Raw genomic sequence first — 12,500 nt, 5'->3', positions numbered from 1 at the left:
GTGTTATGCCGTGTGAGAAATGACCCTGGGGCCAGACTAATGAAGCCACACTCGGTCCTGCCACTCACACCTCTATGTACATCAACACTGAGGGAGAGAGGGCGCTACGTCTTCATTGACGTGACTAAGTTGGTGCAAACACTTGGCTCCCTGTAAATTGGATAGCTTCAGCATCTGCATACGTTCTGGTCTGGTTGAAAGTCACGTGGAGAGGTTGGGGAATCTGTACAGACCATACCTGTCGTCGTTGTTTGGGTTCGTTTATGCGTTGGTCTGTTAGTTTAGCATTTTTAGGCCTTCCCCACGCCCGTGCATATTGCAATGAAAATAATTGACCAAACATTTGGTTTGCACAGTGTGACACGACCGTGAGATTAGAGCTGTGAAAGTGTGACGAACGCAAGCAGTTGATTGGGTCACCCGCATAGAATATCACAGTGATGCATGTGCCCATTTATGCGTATATATGCGTGTTGATGGAGATCACACACACACACACACACACACACACACACACACACACATATATATATATATATATATATATATATATATATATATATATATATATATATATATATATATATATATATATATATATATATATATATGAGCTTTTTACTGCCGCACGCTGATGTGTTTCCCTTCAAAGGTATAGACTGATTTGACAAAGAGTTAAAAGCCTGTACTTCAGCAGCTATATTTATATACAATGTCAATAATTGACATCAAATTTCAACAATCCAGGCTGTGTGTGGTCTACCACTGCCATTTCCTTGAATAGACAGACTCCTGTTTCACGCACTTATGCACTGACAAAGAACAACTCGAAAAGTGCATTTGAAAAATCCATGTTTCAGCCAGGATCAGCATGATTTCACCTTGCCACCCCCCCCCCCCCCCCCCCCCCCCCCCACCCCCAAGAAGAAAACTGTGCAGGTTCCAAAGTGGCCCTTGACATTATTCTATAAACCCTCTGTTTCCTAACAGAACACACGGTGAATTAACTTCCAATGACACTTTTCCTCTTGAAGCAGTTTTCCAAATCAGGGAATACATCTTTTTTTTTTTTTCCCCCATGACATTTTTTTAACTCTTTTTCCATTTTCTTTTGGAATGAAAAACAAAAAGGGAAGGAAAAAAAGAAAATACAATACATTTGTTCGTGGAAACAACTACTATTTCTATGCTTAAACATTCTTTTTAGTGGCACAGAGAGCTAATTTTGTTCTTGTTGTGGTGTCGAGTTCTTAAGTATAGATGATTGTAAACTTCTAATTTGTCCGCTTAAAAAACAAACAAATAAAAAAAAAATGTAAAAAAATAAAAATAAAAAATATAAAAAAATAAAAAACCAAACACACCATCACCAACAACAACGTCTACAGACGAGACTACATCTGTGTTCCTTGCGAGACATCAACAAATGTTGTGTTCCTAAATGTGCAGGCAATCAAGAGGTTTCGCGAAAAAAAGGTCAAATTTGAAACGTTTAACTGAATACGAACAATTATACACCAATTTGTTTTTTTAGTTGTTGTTGGTTGTTGTTGTTGTTGTTGTTGTTATTTTATTGTTTTTGTTATGTTGTTTATTTTCTAGTCCACCTTTGCACAAGGTATTATCTGTAAAACAACAGCTGGCTAAGGGGAACATTCTGAGAACGTTCGCAAATGTCGGTTAGGCTCTTTGCGTATGGATGTTTTAATTATACTAGCTGAAATTCCGAGCGACTCCACAGACAGCCAGCCACAGTCACTGCCTCAGACACACACACACACACACACACACACACACACACACACACACACACACACACACACACACACACACACACACACACACACACGCACGCACGCACGCACACACACACACACACACACACACACACACACACACACACACACACACACACACTGTGTGAGTCAGGATACACACACACACACACGCACACACACACACACACACACACACACACACACACACACACACACACACACACACACACACACACACACACACACACACACACACACACACACACACACACACACACAATAAGACGAATGCAAAAACAACAAAACACTCTCACACCTCCTGAGAATCCAGTCCCTGGCAGACGAAGCTATCACTTGCTGGATGTTTAAAATGAATGGGCAGTGCAGATTCACGTGCCTGGGATAGAAAGACGAAGTGTGTGTGTGTGTGTGTGTGTGTGTGTGTGTGTGTGTGTGTGTGTGTGTGTGTGTGTGTGTGTGTGTGTGTGTGTAAGAGAGAGAGAGAGAGAGGAGAAAAGAAAAGGCAACAGAAAGATAGAAAGGAAAGAAACAACATGAAGACACAATTGTCTGTCAGTCGCAAACATCCCATTGGAATGGTTAAGTGGACAGTATGGGATGGGGGGGAGGGGAAGGGGGAGGGGGAGAGAGGGGGAAGGAAGAGGGTAAGGGGAATGTATTCGTGAGGCCAATGAGGAGGGTGGTTGTGGAGATAATATATTACCTTGTGGACGGTGGACAGATGGCATCGTTGTGTGAAGAAGGGGGATGGGGAGTTACATTTATTTCTCCCCCCCCCCCTCTCTCTCTCTGTCTCTGTCTCTGCACCACCCACACCACCCCCAACTCCACCCACCAGCCCCACCCACACAAGATTATTCAAACATTCTGATCTTCTGATCGTCTGAAGTCACAATGATGAACTGACACGAAATGAAAGAGCAAGCCTGCACACTACTCTCTCTCTCTCTCTCTCTCTCTCTCTCTCTCTCTCTCTCTCTCTCTGATGAGCGCCCAATGGCAGCTGTCAGTCGGCTCTGCCCAGGTAGGCAGCCTGTTGTGCAAATGACCCCGTGTTTGTAAAGCACTTAGAGCTTCGTCTCCGACCAAGTATAGACACTATATAAGTATCCGAAATTAATCATCGTTATCTCTCTCTCTCAGAGAGAGAGAGAGAGCGAACCACAAGAGAGAGAGAGAGACAGAGAAATGGAGAGGAGGATACGAAGAAAGAAAGAAACAAAGAAAGCAAGAATGAATGAAGAAGACCAACACCGACACAGACAGACAGAACAAAAGGACAGACAGACAGACAGACAGACAGAGAAACACACAACCAAACAGACAGGCAAACAGAGTGTCACAACAGCGAAGTGAAGCTTGGACAGAATTGAATGAGCACCCACGAGGAGAGGCAGTTAATTGAGAGATCGTCGGCGGATTCACCTGTCGGGTGAGAGGAGGGCGGGGGAGGGGTGGGTGGTAGGGGATGGGGGGGGGGGGGGGTGATGGAGGGAGGGGTGAAGGGTAACCAGATCCATCAGGATTGGCTCTCAGACGCATGCACGCGCCTTGCCCCGAAGGTCAAGCACAGGCAACATCATTAGGAGCTGGGACGGGAAAGGGTAAAATGTGAAGAAGGGTGGTGGTGGTGGTGGTGGCATTTGGGAAGGAGGGGTGTGGGTTGTGGTATGAGGAGGTGTTTTGCTGTTTTGTTTTTTTTGTTTGGATTATTATCATTTATTTCTTCATTGATTTAAAGACGTATCCATTTATTTAGCTTATTTATATCTTATTCCACTTCATTTCATTTTATCCTCCCTCCCTAAAGGTCTGGAGCCAGTTGCATTGCTTGGTTCTAACTTTTTGACAGTTACACGTGACTAAATGCCTACGTTGACCGAACTACGCCATTGGTCAGTTCCATACGACACACAGTATTAGTAGCGGGTTACGACCATACTAGGCTCTTCCGTCCGAGCAATGCAAATGGCTCCTGGACTAAGCAGCTCTTGGGCTAACGTTGCTGATCAGGCATTCAGTACACACTGTGGTGTTGCCCATAATCATGGATTTGTCCGAACGCAGTGACGCCTCCTTGAGTAACTGAACTGAATTGAACTGAACTGAGGAGGTGGGTAAAAGGGAAGGGGGTGTAACAGGGCGAATCTTTATTGATGAGAGATATGTGCAACCAATTGACTTTTTTTTTTCCCTAAACATCCCTCGCCTAAGGCAGTAAATAGAACCCAAAAAGGATATAGGAAAGGTGCAAACACAATGGGAATACATGTAACTTCGCTATCATAATTATTACCTACTTCCTGAATAACTTGCCCTTCACTGTCACCCATAACAGTAGAAAAAAAAACACGATACTACTACTACTACTACTACTACTACTACTACTACTGAACGAATAAATAAATTATTTATTTATTTATTTATTTATTTATTTATTTATTTATTTATTAAAAGGAAAAAGCAAACACCTCAGCCTGAACCCCCAGTTCTACCTTTGCATGAGAGTCATGAAATCAAACCCCATCCCACGCCCAACACACACACACACACACACACACACACACACACACGCACGCACGCATGCATGCATGCATGCATGCATGCACACACAGAGACACACAGAAAAGGCCAAAGGATCGATCTGATTTTTTTTCTTTCTAAAGTTAATTGCTTTCTTTAATTACTTCCAGTTTCCCTTTCCCTTGTTCGCATTACTCATGCTACGAGTCTCGCTAATTGTTTTAGAGAGACAGGGGGAACAGGGTGGAGGGGGGGGGGGGGAGAGATCGAAAAACAGAGAGACATAAAGACAAAGAGAACCGAAAACAAAGATACACATAATTACAGAGACAAAGATAAGCTAAAGTGCAAAGATACACAGAATTACAGAGACAAAGATAAGCTAAAGTGCAAAGATACACAGAATTACAATGATAAACAAAAATGCAAAGATACACAAAATTACAAAGATAAACAAAAGTACAAAGATACACATAATTACAAAGATAAACAAAAATGCAAAGATACACAAAATTACAAAGATAAACAAAAGTACAAAGATACACAGAATTACAATGATAAACAAAAATGCAAAGATACACAAAATTACAAAGATAAACAAAAGTACAAAGATACACATAATTACAAAGATAAACAAAAATGCAAAGATACACAAAATTACAAAGATAAACAAAAGTACAAAGATACACAGAATTACAAAGATAAACAAAAGTGCAAAGCTACACAGAATTACAGAGGACAAAGATAAACAAAAGTGCAAAGCTACACAGAATTACAAAGATAAACAAAAATGCAAAGATACACAAAATTACAAAGATAAGCAAAAGTGCAAAGATACACAGAATTACAAAGATAAACAAAAGTGCAAAGCTACACAGAATTACAGAGGACAAAGATAAACAAAAGTGCAAAGCTACACAGAATTACAGAGGACAAAGATAAACAAAAGTGTAAAGCTACACAGAATTACAAAGATAAACAAAAATGCAAAGATACACAAAATTACAAAGATAAGCAAAAGTGCAAAGATACACAGAATAACAAAGATAAACAAAAGTGCAAAGATACGCAGAATTACAAAGATAAACAAAAGTGGAAAGATGCACATAATTACAGAGGACAAAGATAAACAAAAGTACAAAGATACACAAAATTACAGAGGACAAAGAGAGACAGAAGGACAACAGACAAAAAGAGAGAACGGACAAAGACAAAGACAACATGACATGGACAAAGAGAGACAGACAAAAGGACAGATACAAATAAAGAGAGGAGGACAGAGACAGAAAGAGAGACAGACAGGAGGACAGAGACGCCCAGAGACAGAAAGACAGAGACACAAAAGGAACATAACAGAGGCAAAGAGGAGAGACAGGAGGGCAGGGATAGAGACAAAATGACATGAACAAAGAGAGACAGACGGAGAGATGCAAACAAAGAGAGGAGGACAGAGACAGAAAGAGAGACAGACAGGAGGACAGAGACGCCCAGAGACAGAAAGACAGAGACATAAAAAGAACATAACAGAGGCAAAGAGGAGAGACAGGATGGCAGGGATAGAGACAAAATGACATGAACAAAGAGAGACAGAAGGAGAGATGCAAACAAAGAGAGGAGGACAGAGACAGAAAGAGAGACAGACAGAAGAACAGAGACGCCCAGAGACAGAAAGACAGAGACACAAAAGGAACATAACACAGGCAAAGAGGAGAGACAGGATGGCAGGGATAGAGACAAAATGGCATGAACAAAGAGAGACAGAAGGAGAGATGCAAACAAAGAGAGGAGGACAGAGACAGAAAGAGAGACAGACAGAAGAACAGAGACGCCCAGAGACAGAAAGACAGAGACATAAAAGGAACATGACAGAGGCAAAGAGGAGAGACAGGATGGCAGGGATAGAGACAAAATGACATGAACAAAGAGAGACAGACAAATGGACAGATGCAAACAAAGAGAGGAGGACAGAGACAGAAAGAGAGACAGACAGAAGAACAGAGACGCCTAGAGACAGAAAGACAGAGACACAAAAGGAACATAACACAGGCAAAGAGGAGAGACAGGATGGCAGGGATAGAGACAAAATGACATGAACAAAGAGAGACAGACAAATGGACAGATGCAAATAAAGAGAGGAGGACAGAGACAGACAGAAGAACAGAGACGCCCAGAGACAGAAAGACAGAGACATAAAAGGAACATGACAGAGGCAAAGAGGAGAGACAGGATGGCAGGGAAAACGACAAAATGACATGAACAAAGAGAGACAGACAAATGGACAGATGGAAATAAAGAGAGGAGGACAGAGACAGAAGGAGAGACAGACAGAAGGACAGAGACGCCTAGAGACAGAAAAGAATTACAGAGGACCAAGAGAGACAGAAGAACAACTGACAAAAAGAGAGGACGGACAAAGACAAAGACAAAATGACATGGACAAAGAGAGACAGACAGAAGGTACAGAGACGCCTACAGACAGAAAGACAGAGACACAAAAGGAACATGACAGAGGCAAAGAGGAGAGACAGGATGGCAGGGAAAAAGACAAAATGACATGAACAAAGAGAGACAGACAAATGGACATATGCAAATAAAGAGAGGAGGACAGAGACAGAAAGAGAGAATCAGACTGGAAGGACAGGGACAAAGAGAGGCAAGAGAACAGAGACACACCTAGAGACAGAATGAAAGAGATGCAGAAAGACAAAATGTTAAGAGGCAGAAGATAAACAGAGAGACAGAGACAGAAGGACAGAGACACAGAGAGATAGGACAGAGACACAGAGAGATAGGACAGAGACACAGAGAGATAGGACAGAGACACAGAGAGACAGAGGAACAGGGACACAAAGAGACAGAAGGACAGAGACATACAGAGACAGGACAGAGACACAGAGAGATAGGACAGAGACACAGAGAGATAGGACAGAGAGACAGAGGAACAGGGACAAAGAGAAACAGAAGGACAGAGACACATACAGATAGGAAAGAGACACAGAAAGACAGAGGAACAGGGACACAAAGAGAGACAGAAGGACAGAGACACAGAGAGATAGGACAGAGACACAGAGAGATAGGACAGAGACACAGAAAGACAGAGGAACAGGGACACAAAGAGAGACAGAAGGACAGAGACGCAGAGAGATAGGACAGAGACACAGAAAGACAGAGGAACAGGGACACAAAGAGACAGAAGGACAGAGACATACAGAGACAGGACAGAGACACAGATAGATAGGACAGAGACACAGAAAGACAGAGGAACAAGGACAAAGAGAGACAGAAGGATAGAGACACATACAGATAGGGAAGAGACACAGAGAGACAGAGGAACAGGGACACAAAGAGAGACAGAAGGACAGAGACATACAGAGACAGGACAGAGACACAGAGAGATAGGACAGAGACACAGAGGAACAGGGACAAAGAGAGACAGAAGGATAGAGACACATACAGATAGGAAAGAGACACAGAAAGACAGAGGAACAGGGACACAAAGAGAGACAGAAGGACAGAGACACAGAGAGATAGGACAGAGACACAGAGAGATAGGACAGAGACACAGAAAGACAGAGGAACAGGGACACAAAGAGACAGAAGGACAGAGACATACAGAGATAGGACAGAGACACAGAAAGACAGAGGAACAGGGACACATAAAGATAGGACAGAGACACAGAGAGATAAGACAGAGACACAGAGAGATAGGACAGAGAGACAGAGGAACAGGGACACAAATAGACAGAAGGACAGAGACATACAGAGACAGGACAGAGACACAGAGAGATAGGACAGAGAGACAGAGGAACAGGGACACAAAGAGAGACAGAAGGACAGAGACACAGAGAGACAGGACAGAGACACAGAGAGATAGGACAGAGAGACAGAGGAACAGGGACAAAGAGAGACAGAAGGACAGAGACACATACAGATAGGAAAGAGACACAGAAAGACAGAGGAACAGGGACACAAAGAGAGACAGAAGGACAGAGAAACAAGAGAGATATGACAGAGACACAGAGAGATATGACACAGAGAGATATGACAGAGACACAGAGAGATATGACAGAGACACAGAGAGATATGACAGAGACACAGAAAGACAGAGGAACAGGGACAAAGAGAAACAGAAGGATAGAGACACATACAGATAGGACAGAGACACAGAGAGACAGAGGAACAGGGACACAAAGAGACAGAAGGACAGAGACATACAGAGATATGACAGAGACACAGAGAGATGTGACAGAGACACAGAGAGATATGACAGAGACACAGAAAGACAGAGGAACAAGGACAAAGAGAGACAGAAGGATAGAGACACATACAGATAGGACAGAGACACAGAGAGACAGAGGAACAGGGACACAAAGAGACAGAAGGACAGAGACATATAGAGATAGGACAGAGACACAGAGAGATAGGACAGAGACACAGAGAGATAGGACAGAGACACAGAAAGACAGAGGAACAGGGACACAAAGAGAGACAGAAGGACAGAGACGCAGAGAGATAGGACAGAGACACAGAAAGACAGGACAGAGACACAGAAAGACAGAGGAACAGGGACAAAGAGAGACAGAAGGACAGAGACATACAGAGAGAGGACAGAGACACAGAAAGACAGAGGAACAGGGACAAAGAGAGACAGAAGGACAGAGACATACAGAGATAGGACAGAGACACAGAAAGACAGAGGAACAGGGACACAGAAAGATAGGACAGAGACACAGAGAGACAGGGGAACAGGGACACAGAGAGACAGGACAGGGACACAGAAAGATGGGACAGTGTCTATGTCCTTCTGTCTCTGTATGTCTGTGTCCTCTCGACTCTCTGTGTCTCTGTCCTTCTGTCTCTGTGTCCCTGTTCCTCTGTTTTCTGTGTCTCTGTCCTATCTCTGTATGTATCTGTCTTTCTATCTCTCTATGTCCCTGTTCCTCTGTCTTTCTGAGTCTGTCCTATCTCTCTATGTCCCTGTTCCTCTGTCTTTCTGTGTCTCTGTCCTATCTCTCTGTGTCTCTGTCCTATCTCTCTGTGTCCCTGTTCCTCTGTCTCTCTGTGTCCCTGTTCCTCTGTCTCTCTGTGTCTCTGTCCTATCTGTGTCTCTGCCCTGTCTCTCTGTGTCTCTGTCATCCTGTCTCTCTGTGTCGCTGTTCCTCTGTCCATCTGTGTTTCTGTCCTATCTGTGTCTCTGTCCTTCTGTCTCTCTGTGTCCCTGTTCCTCTGTCTCTCTGTGTCTCTGTCCTATCTGTGTCTCTGTCCTTCTGTCTCTCTGTGTCCCTGTTCCTCTGTCTCTCTGTGTCTCTGTCCTTCTGTCTCTCTGTGTCGCTGTTCCTCTGTCCATCTGTGTATCTGTCCTATCTCTCTGTGTCTCTGTCCATCTGTCTCTATCTTTCTGTTATCTTCTGCCTCTACCATTTTGTCTTTCTGCATCTCTTTTATTCTGTCTCTGTTCTCTTGTCTCTCTTTGTCCCTGTCTTTCAGTCTGTACGTGCGTAGTTGATAGTCTGCGTGCGTATACACACGAAGGGGGTGGGGGTGGGGGTTCAGGTACAAGCACGTCTGCACATTATGTTGACCTGGGAAATCGGAAAAATCTCCACCAGGCGCCATTACTCTTAGATTGGAAGTCCAATGCTTTAACCACTCGGCTATTGCACCCGTTGAGAGAGAGAGAGAGAGAGAGAGAGAGAGAGAGAGAGAGAGAGAGAGAGAGAGAGAGAGAGAGAGAGAGAGAGAGAGAGAGAGAGAGACTCTGACACTGACACTGACACTGACATACTTTTTATTGTCCGTTGAGCAATTAAGCCCTGTTGACAAGAGAGAGAGAGTGACACTGACACTGACAGTGACATACTTTTTATTGTCCGTTTAACAATTAAGGCCTGTTGACGAGAGAGAGAGAGAGAGAGAGAGAGAGAGAGAGAGAGAGAGAGAGAGACAGACAGACAGACAGACAGACAGACAGACAGACAGAGAGAGACAGAGACAGAGAGAGACAGAGGCTGACACTGACACTGACACTGACATTCTTTTTTATTGTCCGTTGAGCAATTAAGCTCTGTTGACAAGAGAGAGAGAGACAGAGAGTGACACTGACACTGACACTGACACTCACTCTGACACTGACACTGACGCTGATATACTTTTTTTTGTTTTTTGTCCGTTGAGCAGTTAAGCCCTGTTGACAAGAGAGAGACAGAGACACAGAGAGAGAGAGAGACTGACTGACAGTGACTTTGCCGTACATTTTATTGTCCGTTGAGCAATTAAGCCCTGTTGACAAGAGAGAGAGAGTATGGGAAGTGAGAGAGAGAGAGAGAGAGAGAGAGAGAGAGAGAGAGAGAGAGAGAGAGAGAGAGAGAGAGACAGAGACAGAGAGAGAGAGAGAGAGAGAGAGAGAGCAAAAAGAACTCTCCCAAAACAAGTAAAATCCTTGGCGTCCTATTCCGGGCAGTGAAATCCAAACGTCAGACGCCAGACAGTGATCAAGTTTCCATTAGCCCTGCCTTGAGGGACGACTTAAAAACAAATTTAATCAGCGTCGTAGGCCTACCTACGTCTCTTCCTCCTCAGGAATTTATTCTTAGACTTTAACTATCTGTCTGCGCAACTCTACAAGTGGCAGGGAATGACTCCCCTTTCATCTGCCCCCCCCCCCCCTTTTCTCTTCTCTCCCTCCCTCCCCCCCCTCCTATCCTCCCCCCCCCCTCCACTATCCCCTCCCCTTATGTTCCTGTTGCATTTATTAACCAATTCTGCAGTAAAACAAGATGCGACAAAATGATGTTTTTTTGTTTGTTTTTCTTATAGAGAAATGAACAAATATTTGACCAGATTTACCATGCCGATCAGTTCTTTCATTTCAATCATTTATACATGAAAATGCATATTTCATGTCACGCCAACATCTTTCTCACAGAGGGCAAATTTATAAGCTCATGTAGGTAGGCGTTGCCCGTGCCATTTAACCCCTTTAGTGCCGGAGAAAAAACAAAACAAAAAAAAACAACAGTAGAAAATGGTGTTTCGAGTCATATAACTTTCTGAAACAATAAGCATAAAACTGAGGAAATGGTCTGGGAATATACCACTTTTGATAAACTGTGTAACTTTTCTGTCTTCCAGAGTTAATTTCCTTCATCAGTGACGTTACTATGTGGAGTGATGGCCTAGACGTAACGCGTCCGTCTAGGAAGCGAGAGAATCTGAGCGCGCTGGTTCGAATCACGGCTCAGCCGCCGATATTTTCTCCCCCTCCACTAGACCTTGAGTAGTGGTCTGGACGCTAGTCATTCGGATGAGACGATAAACCGAGGTCCCGTGTGCAGCATGCACTTAGCGCACGTAAAAGAACCCACGGCAACAAAAGGGTTGTTCCTGGCAAAAATTCTGTAGAAAAATCCACTTCGGTAGGAAAAACAAATAAAACTGCACGCAGGAAAAAATACAACAAAATGGGTGGCGCTCTAGTGTAGCGACGCGCTCTCCCTGGGGAGAGCAGCCCTTATTTCAGACTGGGAAATCTGTTGTGATAAAAAGAGAAATACAAATACGTAGGTGATACGAGCTGTGGCACTCAAGGAGTTAATGCAGAAATGGAAGAGCAAGGAGGATCGTTTCGATTATTTATCTGTAGTCTGTTCATCTAAGATGATGATATTAGGAAAAGTGTGAAAATTGTGCAAATGTAAAGTTTAATATAGAGTTAGTATTATTTGGAAATGATGATGTTACAAAAACAGGTGAAATATTTCACTATATCATTCTAGTGGCGAAACATTTCATTTATAAATGCAGAATAAATAAAATCAAACAATGTATAAAGTACTTGCTAACAGACCTAAGAAACATATATAAAACCGAAAAATATATGCACTCGATGGAAATGATGTCCATAGCACTTTCTAGAAAATGGTACCCATACATAAAAAATGATTGAAGGCAACGAGGAGGAGGAAAGACAACCACGAATGTAACGTTTGTTCTTTTATTTATTTTCTTTTTCCTTTCATTTATTTACTTGTTTTATACAGTGCGTGTGACTTTTTTGTTTACTTTTTCTCTGTATGAAGACAATGTTGTGTTGTTTTCCTGATTTGCAGTTTAGGTGGTGCACAGTGGCAAATATTGTTGATTTCAGATGTTGGTTTTGTATGTCCGTCTGTATGTATT

Source organism: Babylonia areolata, chromosome 7 (genome assembly GCF_041734735.1).
Source record: "Babylonia areolata isolate BAREFJ2019XMU chromosome 7, ASM4173473v1, whole genome shotgun sequence".
NCBI lineage: Eukaryota > Metazoa > Mollusca > Gastropoda > Neogastropoda > Buccinidae > Babylonia > Babylonia areolata.
The sequence above is the reverse complement of the archived record's forward strand: the minus strand, read 5'-3'. Positions refer to the sequence as shown.